Below are 24,477 nucleotides of genomic sequence, written 5' to 3' on the forward strand. Positions count from 1 at the left end.
TCAGAGAAAACATTCGGCATTTGTTTTTTGGGATTGGCTTACTTCACTTAGCATTATCTTCTCCAATGCCATCCATTTACCTGCTAATGCCATGATTTTATTCTCTTTTATTGCTGAGTAATATTCCATTGTGTATATATGCCACATTTTTTTTATCCATTCATCCACTGAAGGGCATCTAGGTTGGCTCCACAGTTTAGCTATTGTGAATTGTGCTGCTATAAACATTGATGTGGCTGTGTCCCTGTAGTATGCTGTTTTCAAGTCTTTTGGGTATAGACTGAAGAGAGGGATAGCTGGGTCAAATGGTGGTTCCATTTCCAGATTTCCAATGAATCTCCATACTGCTTTCCATATTGTCTGTACCAATTTGCAGTCCCACCAGCAATGTATGAGTGTGCCTTTCTCCCCACATCCTCTCCAACACTTATTGTTGTTTATCTTCCTGATAGCTGCCATTCTGACTGGAGTGAGATGAAATCTTCATCATGTGGGATTAGGCCCCAAATTCCTTAATAAGACTCATATAGCGCAAGAATTAAAACCAAGAATCAATAAATGGGATGGAATCAAACTAAAAAGTTTCTTCTCGGCAAAAGAAACAATCTGTGAGGTGAACAGACAGCCTACATCCTAGGAGCAAATTTTTTACCCCTCACACGTCAGATAGAGCATTGATCTCTAGGATATACAAAGAACTCAAGAAGCTAAGCACCATAAAAACAAATAACCCAATCAACAAATCAGCCAAGGACCTGAACAGACACTTCCCACAAGAGGATATAGAATCAATCAACAAATATATGAAAAAAATGTTCATCATCTCTAGCAATTAGAGAAATGCAAATCAAAACCACTCTTAAGATTTCATCTCACTTGTCAAAGGAATTTAATGGAGGAAAGGTAAATGTTTCCAACAAACGGAAGTGGGGAAACTAGATATCTACATCAAAAATAACCTTGACATACTTGGGGGGAGGGGGAAGATGGCGGTGAAGGGAGTGCATCACTCCCGTGTACCGCGTCACTGTTCGGAAGAATGATGAGTTAGAACAGCTAAAAACTATCTTGTTAGGAATTTCTAGCAAAACTGGGGTGCTCCAAAACCTAGTGGAAGGATTTTCATTGCACGAGGATCAGCTACAGGGGCTCAAACACGAGCGATTTGTCCGCATGGAGGGTCACGCCGCTTATTCAGCAAATCACCCCGTGCCTAGAATCTGCGGCACGCGCTAGGAAGCAAGAGATAGCAACGCAAAGATACAGCGTTGTGGATTCTGTGGGCTCCTGCCAGCTGTGCAATCACGGTACACAGTGCTGAATTCTGGGTTTGAGACGGGGGAAGGAAGCGGTCCAGTTCGGTTCTCCACCGGTCAGACCACAGAGGAAGCCAGCGGCCACCATCTTGGAGAGTTGACGTCATCATCCCTGTTTTTGACTGATCGCAGCTCATTCAACCATAGAACAGGTAATTTCAGGCTGCCATTCGCCTGCGTCTCGCAGACAAATTACTCAGGCGCAGTGCTAAAGAACCCGCGGAAACTGCTTCTTGGGGCCTGCTCCTATCAGAACATACACGGAGCCCGGGGCGGCCGAATTCTGGCTCCCGGAACTGCTCTGGCCCAGGGCTAAGGAGCCCATGGAGGCTGCTTCTTGGCGCCTGCTCCTATCAGAGCATGCACGGAGCCCAGAGCGGCCGAGTTCTGGCTCCCAGAGCTGCTCTGACCCAGGGCTGAGGAACCCGCGGAGACTGCTTCTCGGTCTGGATCCTGCTGAGTGCTGTGGGGGCCAGAGGGGCAGAACAGAGCTGCAGCCCGCGTCCGGAACAGCCCCAGCGACCCACCGGCGTGGTATCACTTCACCCCAACTGCGGTGGGGGCTGAGCAGAGCTGCCGCCCAAGCCCGCAAGGTAGGCAGACCACCGGCTGATCGGCGGAAAGGGCCCAGCGGCCTGCCAGTGTGGTAGACATGTCACACCAATGGGAGTAGGGGCAGAGCAGGGCCGCCACCCACGCCCGGAGTGGGCCTAGTGACTGGCCGGCGTGGTATCGCTTCACCCCAACTGCAGTGGGGGCCGAGCAGAGCTGCCGCCCGAGCCCACAAGGTAGGCAGACCTGCGACCGACCAGCGGGACAGGCCCAGCGGCCTGCTGGCGTGGTAGACACGTCACACCAATTGGAGTAGGGGCAGAGCAGGGCCGCCACCCGTGCCCGGAACAGGCCTAGCGACCCACCGGCGTGGTATCACTTCACCCCAACTGCAGTAGGGGCCGAGCAGAGCCGCAATCCGCGCCCACAAGGTAGGCAGACCTGCGACCGACCAGCGGGACAGGCCCAGCGGCCTGCTGGCGTGGTAGACATGTCACACCAATTGGAGTAGGGGCAGAGCAGAGCCGCCGCCCACATCCGGAACAGACCCAACGACCCACGGGCGTGGTAGACACGTCACCCCAATTGGAGAAGGGGCAGAGCAGAGCCGCAATCCGCGCCCGCAAGGTAGGCAGACCTGCGACCGACCAGCACAACAGGCCCAGCGGTCCGCAGGCGTGGTAGACACGTCACACCAATTGGAGTAGGGGCAGAGGAGAGCCGCCGCCTGCGCCCGGGACAGGCCCAGAGGCCCGACGGTGTGGTAGTCATGTCACCCCAATTGGAGTAGGGGCAGAGCAGAGCCGCCTCCCGCGCCTGCAAGGTAGGCAGACCTGCGACCAACCAGCACAACAGGCCCAGCGGTCCGCGGGCGTGGTAGACACGTCACACCAACTGGAGGAGGAGCACAGCTGCTGCCCGCCCTGCAAGGGAGACTTTTCAACTATGCAAGAGTAATATAAATATCTAGGGGGAAAATTTCAAAAACACAACAGTTTCACCAAGCAGAAAGAAACGTGAGCAGTATGAAAAGACAAGGAAGAAAGGACCACAAGCAATGCAGGTCAACTCAACTTTAGAAGAGGTAATAGCTGCAGCAGATGGAATGTCAGATAAAGAATTCAGGATATACACGCTTCAGATGATCTGGAGTCTCAAGGAAGACATTAGACAGCAAAATCAGTCAATGAAAGATCACTTCGACAATGAATTACATAAACAAATCCAAGAAGCAAAAGATCAACTATACAGGGAGATAGAGGTAATAAAACACAAACAGAAATCCTAGAAATGCAGGAAGCAATGAACCAACTTAAAAACTCAATTGAGAATACTACCAGCAGAGTAGAACACTTAGAAGACAGAACATCAGACAATGAAGACAAAGTATTTCAACTTGAAAAGAACATAGACAGCTCAGCAAGACTGTTAAGGAACCATGAGCAGAACATTCAAGAAATATGGGACAACATAAAGAGACCAAACTTAAGAGTCATTGGGATACAGGAAGGCATGGAGGTCCATACCAAAGGAATAAACAATCTATTCAATGAAATAATATGAGAAAACTTCCCAGACTTGAAGAATGAGACAGAATCCCAAATCCTAGAAGCCTACAGGACGCCGAATGTGCAAAATCATAAGAGATCCACATCTAGACACATTATAATGAAGATGCCCAGCATACAGAATAAGGAGAGAATTTTAAAAGCTACAAGAGAAAGGAAGCAGATTACATTTAGGGGTAAACCAATCAGGATAACAGCTGATCTTTCAACACAGACTCTGAAAGCTAGAAGATCCTGGAATAACATATTTCAAACTCTGAAAGAAAATGGGTTCCAACCAAGAATCGTGTATCCAGCGAAATTAAGCTTCAGGATGGAAGATGAAATTAACACCTTCCACGATAAACAAAAGTTAAAAGAATTTGCAGCTAGAAAACCATCTCTTCAAAACATCCTTGGCAAAACATTTCAGGAAGAGTAAATGGAAAACAACAATGAAAACCAACAGTGGGAGGTAGGACAGTAAAGGGGGGAAAATAATCAAAGAGGAAAACAAACCATGTTTAGTAATATAAAAACAAATATGGCTGGAAGAACAAACCATATCTCAATAATAACCCTAAATGTTAATGGCTTAAACTCACCAATTAAGAGACACAGGCTAATAGAATGGATCACAAAACAAGATCCAACAATATGCTGCCTACAGGAGACACATTTGATAGGAAAAGATATACATAGACTGAAGGTGAAAGGTTGGGAAAAATCATATCACTCATATGGACTTTGGAAACAAGCAGGAGTGTCCATACTCATATCAAATAAAATAGATTTCAAGCCACAGTTAATCAAAAGGGATAAAGAGGGACACTACATACTGCTCAAGGGAACCATACACCAACAAGACATAACAATCATAAATATATATGCCCCAAACAATGGTGCAGCTATGTTCATCAAACAAACTCTTCTCAAGTTCAAGAGTCTAATAGACCACCATACAATAATCATGGGAGACTTCAACACACCTCTCTCACCACTGGACAGATCTTCCAAACAAAAGTTGAATAAGGAAACTATAGAACTCAATAACATAATTAATAACCTAGACTTAATTGACATATATAGAATATACCACCCAACATCAAGCAGTTACACTTTTTTCTCAGCAGCACATGGATCCTTCTCAAAAATAGATCATATATTATGTCACAGGGCAACTCTTAGACAATATAAAGGAGTAGAGATAATACCATGCATCTTATCTGATCATAATGGAATGAAACTGAAAATGAATGATAAAAGAAGGAAGGAAAAATCATGCATCACTTGGAGAATGAACAATAGGTTACTGAATGATCAATGGGTTATAGAAGACATCAAGGAGGAAGTTAAAAAATTCTTAGAGATAAATGAAAACACAGACACAACATATCGGAATCTATGGGACACATTGAAAGCAGTTCTAAGAGGAAAATTCATTGCTTGGAGTTCATTCCTTAGAAAAAGAAAAAACCAACAAATAAATGATCTCATACTTCATCTCAAAATCCTAGAAAAAGAAGAGCAAAACAACAGCAAAAGAAGTAGAAGGCAAGAAATAATTAAAATCAGAGCTGAAATTAATGAAATCGAAACAAAAGAAACAATTGAAAAAATTGACAAAACTAAAAGTTGGTTCTTTGAAAAAATAAATAAAATCGACAGACCCTTAGCCATGCTAACAAAGAGAAGAAGAGAGAGAACTCAAATTACTAGCATACGGGATGAAAAAGGCAACATCACAACAGACACTTCAGAAATACAGAAGATAATCAGAAATTATTTTGAATCCTTATACTCCAATAAAATAGAAGATAGTGAAGGCACTGATAAATTTCTTAAGTCATATGATCTGCCCAGATTGAGTCAGGAGGATATAGACAACCTAAACAGACCAATATTAATTGAAGAAATAGAAGAAACCATCAAAAGACTACCAACTAAGAAAAGCCCAGGACCGGATGGGTATACAGCAGAGTTTTACAAAACCTTTAAAGAGGAACTAATACCAATACTTTTCAAGCTATTTCAGGAAATAGAAAAAGAGGGAGAACTTCCAAATTCATTCTACGAGGCCAACATCACCCTGATTCCTAAACCAGACAAAGACACCTCAAAGAAAGAAAACTACAGACCAATATCTCTAATGAACCTAGATGCAAAAATCCTCAATAAAATTCTGGCGAATCGGATTCAAAAACATATCAAAAAAATTGTGCATCATGGTCAAGTAGGATTCATCCCTGGGATGCAAGGCTGGTTCAATATACGGAAATCAATAAATGTTATTCACCACATCAATAGACTTAAAATTAAGAACCATATGATCATCTCGATAGATGCAGAAAAAGCATTCAACAAATTACAGCATCCCTTTATGTTCAAAACTCTAGAAAAACTAGGGATAACAGGAACATACCTCAACATTGTAAAAGCTATCTATGCTAAGCCTCAGGCTAGCATCATTCTGAATGGAGAAAAACTGAAGGCATTCCCTCTAAAATCTGGAACAAGACAGGGATGCCCTCTATCACCACTTCTGTTCAACATAGTTCTCGAAACACTGGCCAGAGCAATTAGACGAAAGAAATTAAAGGCATAAAAATAGGAAAAGAAGAACTTAAATTATCACTATTTGCAGATGACATAATTCTATACCTAGAAGACCCAAAAGGGTCTACAAAGAAACTATTAGAGCTAATAAATGAATTTAGCAAAGTGGCAGGATATAAAATCAACACGCATAAATCAAAGGCATTCCTGTATATCAGCGACAAATCCTCTGAAATGGAAATGAGGAAAAACACTCCATTCACAATATCCTCAAAAAAAAAAAAAATACTTGGGAATCAACCTAACAAAAGAGGTGAAAGACTTATACAATGAAAACTACAGAACCCTAAAGAGAGAAATAGAAGAATATCTTAGAAGATGGAAAAATATACCCTGTTCATGGATAGGCAGAACTAACATCATCAAAATGGCGATATTACCAAAAGTTCTCTATAGGTTTAATGCAATGCCAATCAAAATCCCAACGGCATTTCTTATAGAAATAGATAAAGCAATCATGAAATTCATATGGAAAAACAAAAGACCCAGAATAGCAAAAACAATGCTAAGCAGGAAGTGTGAATCAGGCGGTATAGCAATACCAGACTTCAAACTATACTACAGAGTAATAGTAACAAAAACAGCATGGTACTGGTACCAAAACAGGCGGGTGGACCAATGGTACAGAATAGAGGACACAGAAACCAATCCACAAAACTACAACTATCTTATATTTGATAAAGGGGCTAAAAGCATGCAATGGAGGAAGGATAGCATCTTCAACAAATGGTGGTGGGAAAACTGGAAATCCATATGCATCAAAATGAAACTGAATCCCTTTCTCTCGCCATGCACAAAAGTTAACTCAAAATGGATCAAGGAGCTTGATATCAAATCAGAGACACAGCGTCTGATAGAAAAAAAGTTGGCTACAATCTACATACTGTGGGGTCGGGCCCCAAATTCCTCAATAGGACACCCATAGCACAAGAGTTAATAACTAGAATCAACAAATGGGACTTACTCAAACTAAAAAGTTTTTTTCTCAGCAAAAGAAACAATAAGAGAGGTAAATAGGGAGCCTACGTCCTGGGAACAAATCTTTACTCCTCACACTTCAGATAGAGCCCTAATATCCAGAGTATACAAAGAACTCAAAAAAATAGACAATAAGATAACAAATAACCCAATCAACAGATGGGCCAAGGACCTGAACAGACACTTCTCAGAGGAGGACATACTATCAATCAACAAGCACATGAAAAAATGCTCAGCATCTCTAGCAGTCAGAGAAATGCAAATCAAAACCACCCTAAGATACCATCTCACTCCAGTAAGACTGGCAGCCATTATGAAGTCAAACAACAACAAGTGCTGGCGAGGATGTGGGGAAAAGGGTACTCTTGTACATTGTTGGTGGGACTGCAAATTGGTGCAGCCAATTTGGAAAGCAGTATGGAGATATCTTGGAAAGCTGGGAATGGAACCACCATTTGACCCAGCTATTCCCCTTCTCGGTCTATTCCCTAAAGACTTAAAAAGAGCATGCTACAGGGACACTGCTACATCGATGTTCATAGCAGCACAATTCACAATAGAAAGACTGTGGAACCAACCTAGATGCCCTTCAATAGATGAATGGATAAAAAAAGTGGCATCTATACACAATGGAGTATTACTCTGCATTAAAAAATGACAAAATCATAGAATTTGGAGGGAAATGGATGGCATTAGAGCAGATTATGCTAAGTGAAGCCAGCCAATCCCTAAAAAAACAAGTGCCAAATGTCTTCTTTGATATAAGGAGAGTAACTAGGGACAAAGAGCATGAGAAGAAGATTAACATTAAACAGGGATAAGAGGTGGGAGGGAAAGCGAGAGGGAAGGGAAATTGCATGGAAATGGAAGGAGACCCTTATGGTTGTACAAAATTACATACAAGAGGAAGTGAGGGGAAAGGGAAAAATAATACAAGGGGGAAAAATGAATTACAGTAGAGGGGGTAGAGAGAGAAGAGGGGAGGGGAGGGGAGGGGAGGGGGGATAGTAGAGGATAGGAAAGGCAGCAGAATACAACAGACACTAATATGGCAATATGTAAATCAATGGAAGTGTAACTGATGTGATTCTGCAATCTGTATACGGGGTAAAAATGGGAGTTCATAACCCACTTGAATCAAACTGTGAAATATGATATATTAAGAACTATGTAATGTTTTGAACAACCAACAATAAAAAAAATAACCTTGACCCCTTTTTCAAATTATGCACAAGAATTAATTTGAGATAGATGGCAAGTCTAAACATCAAAGTTAAAACTATAAAGCTTCTAGAGGAAAATGTTCAGAGCAAAGTGAAATCCTCCTATATCATTGGTGGCAGACATCAAAATCACTTTGGAACGAAGGAGGCAAGAAAAAGATCAGCAGTTGCCAAGGACCGGGGTAGAGAGGGAGAATAGGTGGAGCACAGAGAATTTTTAGGGCAGTGAAAATACTGTGGATGAATTGTAACCGTGGATACATGTCATTATACATTTGTCTAAACTCAGAGAGTAGCACCCCTAGGACGAGCCCCATGGTTGACTATGGATTCTGGACGATGCAGCAGGGGTAGATTCATCTGTTGTAACAAAGGTACCACTGTGATGGAGGTGTCTGCGCTCAGGAGGCTACGCCTATGTGGGGGCAAAGGTGGATGAGCATCCTCCATACCGTCCTCTCAGTTTGCCCTTGAACCTAATATTGCTCTTTTAAAAAAATAAAATCACTTTGGAAATAGTTCTAGAAGTTTTGTATAAAGCTTAACACATGTCTATCTTCCTGATGACCCTGCAGTTTCACTCATGGGTATTCGAAATAAAAATGAAAATCCACAAAAATAAATGTAGAAGAATGTTTACATAACATTGATTCTGACGAGCTCAGAACTGAAAACTGCTCATGTGTCCATCAACGAGAGAATGAAAAAACTATTATATATTCATAAAATAAAGTATTTTTAGTAGTAAAAAGGAACAAACTACGAAGACATGAGTTTTTTTTTAATTGAGTGAAAAAGCCATTGTACAAAAAAAGTACATCCTGTGTGATTCCATTTATGTGAAATCCTGGAGGAAAACTAATTGGTGGTTAAAAGGAGTAGAATGATGGTTCTACTAAAAGGGAGGTAGAAATGGGATTGACTGGAAGGGGTATAGAGAACTCTCCAGGATGCTGGCAGTGTTTCCTAGGTGTGTGCTTTGATCCAAACCCATGGAAAGGTGCATTTAAGATTTCTCCATTTCTTTTCATTTATATGTTTCCTTTTTCAAAAGGAAAAACAGAACTATAAACTAGTATTAAACGCAAGCCTAGGGCTTCCTTTGAAGAACACAAAATAGAAGACAGTTTGATGGCTGGATATTAATACTGAAAAGGGAAGAATAACTGTCACTTTTTGAAGATGGGGGTAGAAAATCTAAAGGGAAAATAATGAAAAGTTGTTATAAACAAGAGAATTCAGTAAGGAGGACGGATGTAAGGACCAACATGCAAAAATGAATAGCCTTCCTTGCCATTAGACTAACCAAGGAGAAAATTTCCCAAGGAAAAATCCCACTCAAAATTGTATAAAAAACATAAAGTGTTCAGAAACTTAAGAAAAGTATAAGGCCTATATGAGGAAAAGTACTCTCTGTTACTAATATAAAGAACTTCTTTTAAAAGATATGGTAATATTTTCATAAATTCATGGCAAGAAACTGTTTTTAAAACTGAAAGGAAAAAATAGATATGGCAAAGCACAAATAAAATTTCTGCATTATGAAATGTAACACAAATAAAAGAAAGCCAATAGGAGAGATACGGGTAGCATATGTACCAGGTAAAAGATAACCAGTACATAACAAAGAACTAGAGACCTATCAGCAACAACTCAACAGAGGAGTGCGGGGAAGATGAAGAGCAATTAAAAAAAAGAAATTAAACAATAAATGAGATTTTTCTGAACTATAAAATAGTGCTATCCACTGATGGAAAGAATATGGAGAAAAAAGATCTATGAAGTTATAAAATACTTTGGATTTCAATGTGGCATTATCGGTTCACAGATAGATGAATGGAATGAGTTGGCAGAACAATTCCTTCTTCAGTCATCTGAGCTGCAGAATCATGCATTGCCCCAAGTGTATGCACTTTGATTTTCATCCATGGAGGAGTAATTAAATAAATCATAATATAACCTTAGCACAAAATGTTGGAGATCAGTTTAAAAGGTTGACAGAGAACTCTGTAGCCTGGCATTGGGAAATTCTTCTAGGTAGATTAAATCAAATCTATAAAAATGATATGATCACATTTAAATAAAAACAGAAATGCATATTGTGACAGAAAGGACTAGTTATTTAGCCAGTATCTTTCTTTTTCTTCATTACTAATAGAAGTAAAACATAGTTAGCTAAAAGACCATAGACCCCAGCCTCCCTTGTGGCTTGTGGTGGCTATATGTCTAAGTTCTAGCCGATAATATGTAAAAATGAGTTATTAGGACAGTCTCCTTGGGAGGTTCATCAAAAGGGAAACAACTGATGTGCTCTCTTTTTGTCATTGCATGTTTTCTCCTTCCTTCTGTCTTAAATAAAGATGTGATGGCTGGAACTGCGGCACTCATCAGGGACCAAGAAGGAGTAGAAGCCAACGCTAAGGATGGCAGAGCAGAAACTTCAGAGGAGTCTGGGTCCCTGATAACGGTGGAGCTGCCATGTTGCCTATGTTTAGACCACGTGTTATAGACAATGTCATACACATGGGAAAGGAGGATGTCAAGGCCAAGGCAGAAGTCCAAGGTCTCAATTGGTGGATTATAATCAGGGAGCCCAGAATACTAGAAAAAGTGAGGCAGACACATGGTCATCTGATGGAAGACAATGGAGGAGAGGTCCAGTAAGTGAAGCACAAATTCAAAGTTTCAGCAAGATACATGCCAGATGAATATAAATAACTAGGATTTGTGTGTGTGTGTGTGTGTGTGTGTGTGTGTGTGTGTGTGGTACTGGGGATTGAAGTCAGAGGTGTTCTAACAATGAGATACATCCCAACTCCTTATTTTTTATTTTCGACAGAGTCTCATTGAATTGCCCAGGCTGGACTCAAACTTGCACTCTTCCTGCCTCAGTCTACCAAGTCCCTGGGAGAATCAGGATTCTTGAAGGGATAGGTTGCTTTATCTGGTTAAGAATCAAGGTACCTTAAGGGATGGACAGGAAGTGACAAATAGCAAGCATCCATGGCTTTCTCCTTTTCTTCCTATGGCAGACATCATTAATCAATCTTGGAACAATTTCCTATCAAACTGTACAAGGTTTTATAGTTCTCCCCAATAGAGTACTTTGGGTAGCCACTACCCATCAATTTCCAATTAGCATAATAGATGAGATTATTTGACTCCCTAGGTATTTACAATTTTTCCCTGTGGATGTCACCTGCGGGAGCTCATGGCTTCCCAGGATAAAAGGCTTCTCTCTGCAGGAGAGCATCATGGAGCACAGCAACCTCAGAGCTCTCCTTGGTGCTGAAAATCAGTCCCTGCCACTTTCCACCCAGCTGCCATTGTTCACATGAACCAAATTTCCCATAATTACCAGAGAGATACACCTTGTAGATAAACAGAACCCAGACTCTCCTAAGGGATGAGAAAAGATAGGTTTGGTATGTGAGGAATTCTGAAAGAGATGTGTTAGTATTTGTTATGAGGTTGGCTTTAGCAAGACAAGAGCCTAGACGATGGACGTAGGAGCTGGTTTCAGAGAAGCTGTGGGTGAGCAACAGAACATTCTGCAAATCATGAGTGAACTTGGGAGGGAAACCCAAGGTTATCCGCCTATAGCACACCTTTAGGTTTGGGACAGTGTGAAGACAGAGTAGGTCACAGAGACAGAAAAAATCAATCAAATTTGGGTACTAATCACATGGTTCTGTAAATTGAATATTTGTGTTCCCCCATTCATATGTTGAGATTCTAACCCCAAATGTGATTGTATTAGAAAGTGGATGGAACCTTTGGTATATGATTAGATCTTGAGAGTAGAGCCCTCATGAATGGAATTAGTTTTCCATTGCTGTCACAAAATACTTGAGAAATTCAACTTAGAGGAGGAAAGATCACAGTTTGGATCACAGTTTCAGAAGTTTTGGCCCATGGTTGGCTGGATCCATTGCTCAGGCCCTGAGGGGAGACCGATCTCATAGTGGAAAGGTGTGGCAGAGGAAAGCCGCTCACCTCATGACAGCCAGCCAACAGAGAGGGAAAGATCAAGGAAGACACCAGCAATCTATGTTCTCTGACACATGAGCCTTTGGGGATATTTCAAATCCAAACTATAAAAGGGCCCTTATAAAAGAGACCCTGGAGGGCCCCTTCCTCCTTCTACCATGTAAGGAAACAGCAAGATGCAGCCCGGACCAGGAAGTAGGCCCTCACTCAAGGCTCAACCTGCTGGTGCCTTGATCTTGAACTTCCCAGCTCTGGAACTGTGAGAAACAAATTTCTGTTGGTTAAGCCACAGAGTTTTCAGGATTCTGTTAGAGTCTCCCAAACAGATAAAGACACATGGGCAGAACTTTTGTTGGTTAAATTCTAGGGTGTTGAGAGCCACAGCCGAAGGGGCCCCAGCAAACTTCCAGCTGCCAGCAAACTTCCAGCTGCCGGCTGACAATTGGCTCACAGCACCCCAGCAACATCTAGCTGATTGGCTCCTCTGCGGTGATGCTCATTGGGCTGTTTCCCTGCCCTTTCAGACCACGGAGCTGCTCATTGGGGGACTTCTTTGGCTCCACCCACACGACCCAGCCAATCGGCCTCAAGAGCAGGAGGATTGTGGGAGTGGGAGAGGCGTGTGTGTGTGTGTGTGTGTGTGTGTGTGTGTGAGGCTTGCGGGAAGCCGGTGGTGGCAGTTGGGCTCTGAGGGTTTTTCCTGAGGAGCTGTTTTGTTTGGCCTGTGTGGTTCTAAAAATAAAGTTCGTTTCTTTTGACAAGTGGCTCCTGAATCGTGCCCAGCCAACTTTTGCTGGTTCATGGATATTTATTTCTTTATAGATACTTTTTTAAATATTTTTTTAGTTGTCAAAGGACCTTTATTTATTTATATGCAATGCTGAGATTTGAACCCAGTGCCTCACACATGCTAGGCAAGCGCTCTAGCACTGAGCTACAGCCCCAGCCCCATAGATACTTTTTAATAGCATTTTTTTTTTGTTATTTTAAATGTAGCTTATGGTCATTGTGGGAACACGGGGGCAAACAAATGTGGAAATGAGAGCCCATGTTCCAAACACCGTCACTGATGCTGTGGGGGCGTATGTATTTCAGTCTTGTTTCCTTGAATATTGACATAATTGAGATGATACTGATGGGGCTCAGAAAATGACACCCCCAAAGTGGTTTGGCATATAAGTGCTTGGAACTGAAAAATATGAGGAGGGCTCAGAAGGAGCCTCAGGGGAGAGAAAAAAATTCTCTCTGACCCCCCTTAGTCCTCCTGTCTCCTGTCCCTCTTCCTTGCCCAAAATGAGTCACAGAAACCAGGATTCCTCTTCCCCAAGGTGGATCACTGAAAATAGGACCCCTGTCCCCCAGAGCATGTTGTAAAAACTGTGCCTGCTCCCCTCTACCTAAAATCTCTCATTCCAGAGGGTTCCTGCCCCATTCCCAGGAGGAAGGAATGCTCCAGAGAGGCCAAGAAGAATCTGCACAGAGGGGCCTCGGACTTTCCCGTCCGTCTGTAGAATTAGAGCCGCCCTGGGTGCGCTCACGCTGCCCTGGGGTTGTTCGTTCTCAGACCTGCACATGGAAACGGTTTCCCCAGGGTCTGAGCCTTCGTTTCTGAAGATCCCCATATCACATAAAACTTCCATCAAATAAACTGATGATACTTTTCTCTCGTTAACTTGTCTGGCGTCCTGGGACTGTTGGTCCGTGACTCTTATCATGATTGAGTGAAGAATCATAACTTTCTGTTATGATTCATGCTGATTTTCTTTTTTACTTAACATGATATTATTAGCATTTCCTAAGGTTAAAAATTCTATATAAGAATGATTTGTGGGGTGGGGATGTGGCTCAAGCGGTAGCGGGCTCACCTGGCATGCACAGGGCACTGGGTTCGATCCTCAGCACCACATAAAAACAAAGATGTTGTGTCCACCGAAAACTAAAAAAATAAATATTAAAAAATTCTCTCTCTCTCTCTCTCTCTCTCTCTCTCTCTTAAAAAAAGAGAATGATTTGTACTGGTTGCATGGTATAGCATTGAGTCTGAATGGACTCTAATCTATTAATCATTCTCTCGGTTTTGTTGTTGTTGTTGTTGTTGTTTTGTTTTTCTTTGATTCTTTATTTTTTAATGAAGATCACAGCCCTGGTATGTATTTGAACACACTTGTGTCAATATTTCTGCCCATTTTCTTAAGCTCCAAGAAATGGAATTATGGAGTTGAAGGATCTAAACCTTTAAAGCTTCTGATACATGTTGTCGACCACTGAGCCCCATCCCGAGCCCTATTTTGTATTTTATTTAGAGACAGGGTCTCACTGAGTTGCTTAGCCCCTCGCTTTTGCTGAGGCTGGCTTTGAACTTATGATCCTCCTTTCTCAGCCTCCCTAGCTACTGGGATGACAGGCGTGAGCCAAGGCAGCTGGCATCCTCCAGTCAGCTTTGAGAAAACTTGTGCCCATGTAACCTTTCCAGGTTCTTCATTCCAGGCTGATGCTATCAGGTAAGGTCTAGGCTATCCTTTGTATCAGAAAAAGGCAAGTGAACCCAAGATGAACAAGATGGACACTTATTTCTTTATAGTTAAACAATCCAAAGTTAAGAAGCACCAGGTGGAGGAGGCAGCTCTCCTAGAGCTGGAGTTCTTGTCGCTTCTTCTGCCATTTCCTATGGGATCATCTCTAACCCTATGGCCAAAGGGCCTCCATGCCCCCATCTGGTTTCATTCTGTAAGAAGGAGCAGGAAAAGGCGGGAAAGGACAGACAGTTTTGTTTGGATGAATGAACTGAAAGCAGCCCCTCCTGATCCGCTCTGCTCTGTGCTGTGCCGTGGGAGCTGAGCTCTGCAGCTTGCTTGCCCTAAGGCTTCTGGCTTAGCTCAGCCATTGGCTAAGAGGCCAGAGGGTGGAGGAAGAGATCCCTGTCCACTTCTCTGACTCTCTCTTTGCTGGGGATTGCCTGAGTCCCTTTATGGAAGGCGGCATCCCCTGTCTGATGACCCGCTCCACGTAGCTCTCTTGGGCTTGCTCTTGCTCCCTTCTCTGGCCCCCTGTTGCCAGCCTGCGTCATGGCTGGCTGCCTCTCCTTGACCCTGCCGGCTGTGCTCCTGACACCAACCCCTCAGAGTTTGGCTAGACTACAGGTTAAGAGCAAGGTCTTCCCCAAGACTGCCCTCGCTTCGGACCCTAGCTTCAGCACACCGGCACCTCTGTCCAGATGGCTACAAATATGGGTATTTCCACTACTTCCTCGGATTTTCATTATTCTAGAACAACTCATAGAACCCAGGATAGGATAGCATTTATATATAGATGGTTCACAAGAAGCTACAATAAAAATCAAAGAAGGATGTGTCAGGGCAAGGTCTGGGAGGGTCTCAAACACTAACATCCCATCCCATCAGAGTGTGGCAATATGCATAGTAATGCCACTTAGGGAAGTTCACCTAAGTTTCAGTGTCACATTTTTGATGGGGTTTCATTACATAGGCAAAATTGATTAGAGGATTGGCCGCATGGTTGAACTCAAACTTCAGCCCTAAAGGTAGGGCTCATATCATGCGTCTCAAAGCCCCAACTCTCTAACTGCATGGTTAGACTTTCTGGTAGGGTCAGGCTCTGTCCTTAGTCATCTTAGTAACAAAACTGTCTAGAGGTCATGAGTCACCTCCTTTGCATGACAATCTTACGAGGTCCAAGGGGCCCATCAGAACAACAAAGATTCTCCTATCACCCAGGAAATCCCCAGGATTTGAAGATTCCCTCCCAGAACAAAGGCCAGGCCATTCTTCATTCCATGCTGCCCAGACCTTTCTAGATTGTCCCTTTATTTAGTCCCCTCAACTTTCCTAATTTGAGGGTACTACCTCCTTCCTGCTGTGACCGCAATTAGCACAAGTGGAACTAAAACCAAACACATCACTTCTGACACTTCTGTAAATGAGTTGAATCCTACAGCCACGCCCACTGCAAGGAACCTGGGCAATAGTGATTACCCAATGTCCGTGTGCCTCCCCAAACCTACAACTGTGGTAGAAAGAAAGATTGTATTTGAGGGAATAAATAAGTTTTCTGTTTTGCTAGAGACTCACGTTTTTTAATCTTCGGTAGCTCGGTAGGTGAGCGATGGTGTTTGGTCATTTTGCTCTGCACTTAGGTGTTTGGCTAACTAGGAAGCGTTGACCTCCTTCCATTCCATACCGGCCATTGGTCTTCATTTAACTATGAATTTTTTTTTCCAGGATTTTGTCCATTTTTTCATTCATTTTCTAGAGTGATTTTGAGAAAATGATCTCTTTTTAAGATTAAAGATAACAACTCTTTTCTGTCAAAGCAATTTTAAAAAAGAAGTTTAAAAATGAATTGGACAAAAAAGTAAACATAAAATTCATTTTTAAAAAGACCAGCTTTGCTGGGGTCCTACTGAAGTCTCCTTTCCCCTGACCACTTCCTCCAGGTGGATTTATAGGCGACATTCCTTTGTCTCCGTCCTCTGGATTCAGGCTCCTGCCCGGTGATTTTATGTGCCATCATCGGGAACAGGTGAACTAAACATCCTGCTGTTCTCACGTCCGTGACAGGCCCTCTTTTCCAAGTTCAAATTCCCTGTTCCAGGGGGCAGGAGATGGGCCCCTAATTCACAGCCTGTTTCTCAGGAGGTTATCATGACTGTGGAGGTCCAGCAAACAATGACCCCTTTGTGGTGGCTCTGCCATCTGCCCACTTCTGGAGAGTTCTGGAGAACCAGTTACCAAGCTGTGACTTCCCAGAGTACGACCCTCCGTGTCTGAGTTTGCCTCCCCCCATCAGAACCTAAGACAGGGACTGAGGGCCCGGGAGTTTATCACCAGGTCATACCGGGAAACTGAGCAAAGGAGGAACGAGATGGAGAAGGAGTGAAGGCCAAAACACGGTGTTACTGGACCTGGCAGGTGGGATGCATCTTGCTGGGGACTCCCTCAGGAACTGTGTGGAACGGTAAGGAACTCGAAACTGTCTCTCACGACAGGAGACAGAGAGACGTTTGTTACCGGCTCCCTCCTGCACATCCCGTGGGTTGAAAGTTGACCACAGCAGGACTGTGATGACCCCTCCTGGATGTCGCAGCTGCCTTGGAAAACCCCGATCGCCACCCCAACCGCAGGTGGGTCAAGCGGATGTGATGAGTGCCACAAATAGACTGGCGACACCGCCTTGTCTCCGTATGTAAATACTTCAAGCACATCCTAAGAAGAGCACACGAGTTGTACATGGGGCCAAAGTACCCTGGAGCCTCAGAAGTCAGGGCGGTGGGGGGGGGGGGAGACGAGGAGCCAGTCTGCTCGTCTTGGGAAGGGGTCTCTGGATGGTGCAAAGCCCATCAAACTGATCTGGGAAGGACAAGGAGCCGGGAACAACTTGACCATTTGGTTTTATTTTTTTTTCTTTTTTTATTGGTTGTTCAAAACATTACAAAGATTGCAGAATCACATCAGTTTCACATCCACATTTTTACATAATGCCATATTACTGTCTGTTGTATTCTGCTACCTTTCCTATCCTCTACTATCCCCCCTCCCCACCCCTCCCATCTTCTCTCTCTACCCCATCTACTGTAATTCATTTCTCTCCTTGTTTTTTCCCCATTCCCCTCACAACCTCTTATATGTAATTTTGTATAACAATGAGGGTCTCCTTCCATTTCCATGCAATTTCCCTTTTCTCTCCCTTTCCCTCCCACCTCATGTCTCTGTTTAATGTTAATCTTTTCCTCCTGCTCTTCCTCCCTGCTCTGTTCTTAGTTGCTCTCATTATATCAAAGAAGACATTTGGCATTTGTTTTTTAGGGATTGGCTAGCTTCACTTAGCATAATCTGCTCTAATGCCATCCATTTCCCTGCAAATTCCATGATTTGTCATTTTTTAGTGCTATGTAGTACTCCATTGTGTATAAATGCCACATTTTTTAAATCTATTCATCTATTGAAGGGCATCTGGGTTGGTTCCACAGTCTAGCTATTGTGAATTGTGCTGCTATGAACATCCATGTGGCAGTAACCCTGTAGTATGCTCTTTTAAGGTCTTCAGGGAATAGTCCGAGAAGGGCAATAGCTGGGTCAAATGGTGGTTCCATTCCCAGCTTTCCCAGGAATCTCCATACTGCTTTACAAATTGGCCGCACCAATTTGCAGTCCCACCAGCAATGTACAAGAGTACCCTTTTCCCCACATCCTTGCCAGCTCTTGTTGTTGTTTGACTTCATAGTGGCTACCAATCTTACTGGAGTGAGATGGTATCTTAGGATGGTTTTGATTTGCATTTCTCTGACTGCTAGAGATGGTGAGCATTTTTTCATGTACTTGTTGATTGATTGTATGTCCTCCTCTGAGAAGTGTCTGTTCAGGTCCTTGGCCCATTTGTTGATTGGGTTATTTGTTTTCTTATTGTCTAATTTTTTGAGTTCTTTGTATACTCTGGATATTAGGGCTCTATCTGAAGTGTGAGGAGTAAAAAATTGTTCCCATGATGTAGGCTCCCTGTTTACCTCTCTTATTGTTTCTCTTGCTGAGAAAAAACTTTTTAGTTTAAGTAAGTCCCATTTGTTGATTCTTGTTGTTAACTCTTGGGCTATGGGTGTCCCATTAAGGGATTTGGAGCCCGACCCCACAATATGTAGATCAGAGCCAACCTTTTCTTCTATCAGACGCATAGTCTCTGATTTGATATCAAGGTCCTTGATCCATTTTGAGTTAACTTTTGTGCATGGCGAAAGAGGGGGATTCAGTTTCATTTTGTTGCATATGGATTTCCAGTTTTCCCAGCACCATTTGTTGAAGATGCTATCCTTCCTCCATTGCATGCTTTTAGCCCCTTTATCGAATATAAGATAGTTGTAACTTTGTGGATTAGTCTCTGTGTCCTCTATTCTGTACCATTAGTCCACCCGCCTGTTTTGGTACCAGTACCATGCTGTTTTTGTCACTATTGCTCTGTAGTACAGTTTGAAATCTGGTATCGCTACATCTCCTGATTCACACTTCCTGCTTAGAATTGCTTTTGCTATTCTGGGTCTTTTATTTTTCCATATGAATTTCATGATTGCTTTATCTATTTCTACAAGAAATGCCGTTGGGATTTTGATTGGCATTGCATTGAACCTATAGAGAACTTGACCATTTGTATGTTCGCCTGCAGCTAAGCCGAGTCCCCTGCTATGGGTCTGAAGGGCTGGGCAGTCTGACCTGCAGTGTGACCCCTGTGTTCCCAGCCCAGGGGTGTTGGGGGCGGGGAGGGTGGCAGTTCCATAAGAACAAGATGTGCCCAAGTGCACAAAGGTTCAGATAAGGCGTCTTGGCTTCGGGGTGTTTATTACAGCAATTTGAAAAGCTAAACTGGGCAGTTGAAAATCACAGTGCAAGCCATCACAGTGACTCCAGTTCATGGGAATTACAGAAGTCAGGGGACACAGAGACCTGCATGAGCAAGGCCTAGACAGGGAGAGGCTACAGGTCAAACAGCCAGCTCTTCTGCCCAGTGTGACAATGCCATCAGTGGTAAAGACAACTGCACCTGGACAGCCTGGAGCCCGGGTGCTTCCCCCCAGGCTTGCAGTCTGAACCCGAAGAGGCCTTTGGGATTAGATGATCCAGGTTCCACTCCCACAGGCCACCTGCAGGCTATGACCTTAAGAAATCCATCTGTTGGGAGTCTGAGGCAGGAGGATCACTAGTTCAAAGCCAACCTCAGCAACAGCGAGGTTGAGACCCTGTCTCTAAATAAAATACAAAATAGGGCTGGGGATGTGGCTCAGTGGTTGAGTGCCCTGAGTTCAATCCCTGTACCCAAAAACAAATCAAAAGAAATCCACCTGGTCTCTGAGTCTCAGTTTCTTCATTGGCACAGTGGGGTTGTAGAGGAGGGGAGAGGAGGTCAAGTGCTCACATGCTCAGCCAAGGTTAGCTGTCAGCCCCCTGCAGCCTGCCCTTCCTGCCCCCTTCCCCTCCCACCACACCCAACATGCAGGGTGCTCTTTCTTAAATGCCAACTTGATCCTTTAACTATTCCCTAACTAAAACCTTCCACATGCCACATGTGGTTTCTTTGTCCCCTGTTAAACTATAAGCTCTTTGAAGCAGACCATATGCAAATGAGTCACATCCAAATTAAGCTTGGAAATCCTGAGTGGCCCTATGCCCAGGTCCCAAGTCCTCCCTCGACTTCCTGTCTCCTTAGTGGGGGCAGAGAAGCACATGCCCCAAGAGGAAGGGTCAGCAGTGCCCCTCACTGGAGACTCCTTTTGGAGGCATCCACCTGGCTCAAAATGACCACTTCTCTCAGAACACCCAGATGTAGGCCCTCTACCCTGGACACAGGCAACTGGACCATGGGCAGTGGCCCAGATGGTCATGGGTCAGCACAGAATCACCTTCAAAAGACAATCATGAATTAGTCATTTTAATAGCATTTCGGTCTTACCCTGAATTTCAAGAACATTAAAAGGTCAGAACTCGGAATGGCATTTCCCCAGCTTCTCTCTGTCCCCGAAGCCCTCACTCCTGCCTCCGCCCAAGGACCCCCTTCCGCAGCTGTTCTCCTGCTCTCCTTAGCCCCTCCCTGTCGCCCTTCCTTCCTCTCGGCTCCCACCTGTCTGTGCCACCCTTAATTCATTGCTGCTCGAGACCTGGGGACCAGGTTGGCAAATGGTGGGGCTAGGGGAAGAACTGTGCATGACACTGGCACGTGAATAAATACCCTGCCCGACACGTACACAGGGGACCCGGTACATCAGCTCCCTGCACTTTCTTCTGACACACGTCTCACGCATGATTTGCATATCATTACCATATTTATCCTCGGGTCTTGCAGCAAGCACAACACCCACAGGAGCGCGCACACACGAGCCCACACACCTGCGCACACGTGTCCACACGAATGTAGAGTCTCCAGCAACACACGCTGCGGGCCCTGCTGGGAAGGCTTCATTAAAGACGGGAGAAAGGGGCCGGAGCCCACTGCTCCTTCCCCTGGGCAGCCCTCTACAGTCACCAACCTCCCTCCCGGAGCCTTAGTACCCTGTCCCTCGCCCCCTCCCGCGCACTCACCCTTCCTGAACTGAGCTCTGCCACCAGGCTCTGCTGGGACCTTGTTATTTTTACAGCTGCAGGGAGCAAACTCTTGGAGAGAAGGGAAGCTTTGCAGGAGGCTGGCCCTGATGCCCTGAGCCACTGCCAGCCCAGCTCCTCAGGGACAAAGTCCCTGCTCCACTGGGATGGTGACACTGGTCAGCCACAGCCAGCCCTGGGGTCTGCCAGAGGCACTGTCCCTGGCAGGCTGGTTCTGTGCTGCTGTCTGGGCTCTGCATGGGGAAGGGTTCCCAAACCAGCAGCCAGAGGAAGGCGACTGCATCCGTGGGATTCTCCCTGTCTAATTCCCCCTTTAGGGCAGGGAGCTCCAGAGCTCCATCTATTTGTGCAGATCAGAGGACTTGCCCCCCAGGGGCCTCCACAGGAGTCTGGGGGCGGAGGGAGAGGCTGGTTCTGTGGATCTTTGCAGGAGGAAAGGGGAGAGAGAGGCAGAGGGAGACTTGGGGGCGGGGGGGGGGGGGGGGGCAAAAGGACAGAAGTAGAATGTGTCTTTTCATGCGCAGAGTCTCCTGTTGGATGCAAGGCCAGGGCAGGTCACCCTCCAGAACCCCTTCCATCTTGAGACCTTGTTCCTACCCTGTGACACACCTACCCATCAGACATCCCTCCTTTCTCCTCCCCCATCCCCTCGCCGCCTCTCAGGCCCACGACCAGCTTCCGGAGCCCCTGGGCCTCTGTCAGCAGCTGTGGACAAGAATGAGCACTTCTGAGTCCTTGGCCATGCAAGGAACCTCCCCAGAAAGTCAGGGGCGCCTCTCCCAGCACAGGGCCAGGGAGCGTCCCCCAGGGCTCCCCAACAGACCATCCCCTCCCTGCTGCTGAGCAGGAATGTTGTGGATTTCGGTGCAAATAACTCATTATTTCGCTTTCCAACCAGAAAGCCCACATGTGGAGTTAATTCCCCATCCTGACAGAGGGCAAGCGCCAGCCAAAACTGGGAGGTTCGCTCAATACCCCCAGGCACCACTGTTCCATCACAGGGTTAATTAGTCCCCAAGAGCTTTGAGCCAAGGGAGGTGGCCTTAGCTGGGGAGTCCAGAATTTGAATCAGCGTCTGCCCACGACCGATCGACCATGGGAGCTTGGCGAGAAAGGGCTCTTCCCATCACCGGGCCTCAGTTTTCTCATCTGCAAAATGAGCAGGTGAGTTCATGTGAGCCCCAGGGACTTTTCCTGGCAGCTCAGAGTTTCCGTGGCATTCTGTGATGCTGACATTCGGTAGCAGCCTACCCCGTCTAGGATGACGTTCCAAGTAATTCCATGACATTTACAGCCATCTACAGCATTCTATGATGACACTGGAAGGGGGTCCCTGACATAAGATGACATTTACAACCATCTACAGCATTCTGTGACATCCTTTGACATTTACAAGAATTCACAAGGCCCTGTGATATTCTTTGACATTCCAGAGCATTTTACGACATTCCTTGACATTCAACCACGCTCTGTGGCATTCGAGGCACGGTATTCGGTGGCATTCTGTGACATTCTACACTTATACCACGTGGGTTTGTCTTTCTTCCAAGGTGCCTTCCTGGAATGGCTGGAGGAACCATATCCCCACCCAGGGACCCTGTGCCCTGAGTCCCCTCCTGCCAAGGTGCATAACCCCTGTAGTCAGAAGTCCTTGAGCTTGGGCTTCTAGAGACATCCGGCCACCCCAGGCCTGATCTTTGGGGTTGGGAGCTGGGAGGAACTCTCCAGCAACAGTGATTTCCTCAGGGTATTTTGCACTGAAGAAACATGTCCCCACCCCCACTGCCACTAAAACATTCAAATTAATGGCTTCTTCCTTCAAGATAAGGGGGTCTCCTTGGTCTAGCGTTACAGTTAAGCACACCAGATATTTGAACATTTTGACCAGTGGGAATGACAATTTCATGTGGTTCGACTTAATATGACAGAAAGAATGTGGGCTGAGAACCAAACGGTCCAGGGACAAACACCAGTGCTGTGATTTGTTAGCTGTGAAACTGGGACGGCGTCTCCAGGCCACACTTTCCTCGTCCACAAACACCCAGGGGTTGGCGGAGGACCTAGTGAGATAGTGGTGCCCAGACCCCGGGCAAACGTGAAGGCCTCAGAGGTCCTCCCTCCACTAGAACAACAGAAAAACCGAGTTCTTGAGGGAGATGGCATGGGCAGAAAATGAGGTTGGTCTTGGCAGGTCTTTGGACTTGACTCCTCCTTGTGGATCCTTGAGAAAATTATTTTGTTCTGTGGGCCTCGGTTTTACCATCCATAAAATGGGTTTGGAAAGAATCCAGTGAACTGGAGGGCTTTTCTGGGGCTTCTCTGGGTGGGGGAGGAGGAGGGTGACAACAGGGAATCTTGATGTTTGGCAGGTCTGGGACCATCATAGTCTGTAAGGCCAGGGTACTGGAAAGTGGGTTGAAATCACCAATGGAAGGCAGGTCAGATCTGATGAAGTGCTTCTTTCTAAATAGTGAGATGATGGACCTGGTTGTAACGCTGCTCCTCCATGGAGTTGAGGAGAACAGCCCCAGGGTTTCTGCCCAGCTGTGCTCTCTCCAGCCCTCCCGGCCCTGCCTGGCAGGAAGCACCCGCGCTGGTGTGGAAATCTTAAGACGCTGCGCCCCCTGGTGGCCAGACTCTGTCATTACATTCCAGGGCTCCCAACCTGGGAAGGTGCTTCTCACCTGCTCACCTGTGGCTGGGCCAGCAGGGACGACAGTGCGGAGCACAGCATGGAAAGAAGTTGACTCAAGTTGGGGCAAGCCTGAGAGGATAAAGGCTGAAAAGACCCTCCTTAACCTCTTGAACAAACACTTATTGAGCACCTACTATATGCCAGGCAGTGTGTTGGGCTCTTGAATCCAGTGCTGAACAAGACAGAGCTTTGCTCATCAAGAAGCTCACACAATCCAAGGCTCATGGGCTGGCTGAATACCTACTACGTGCCGGGTTTTCAACTCCTGGTACCCGTCACAACAACCCTGGGAGGTAAGAATTATCATCTCCATTTTGCAGGTGAGAAAACTGAGGCCACCGCTAGTGGTAAGGGGCAGAGCCTGGAGTAAGACCTAGATCTGGGTGACTCCAAAGCTGCCCATCACGTGGGGCCTGTGTAGTGGAAAGAGCCGGTGGCTTGGCCTCCTCTGGGAAGTGGAGC

The sequence above is a fragment of the Spermophilus citellus genome (assembly GCF_964194105.1).
Source record: "Spermophilus citellus genome assembly, chromosome: 2".
NCBI classification, from domain to species: domain Eukaryota; kingdom Metazoa; phylum Chordata; class Mammalia; order Rodentia; family Sciuridae; genus Spermophilus; species Spermophilus citellus.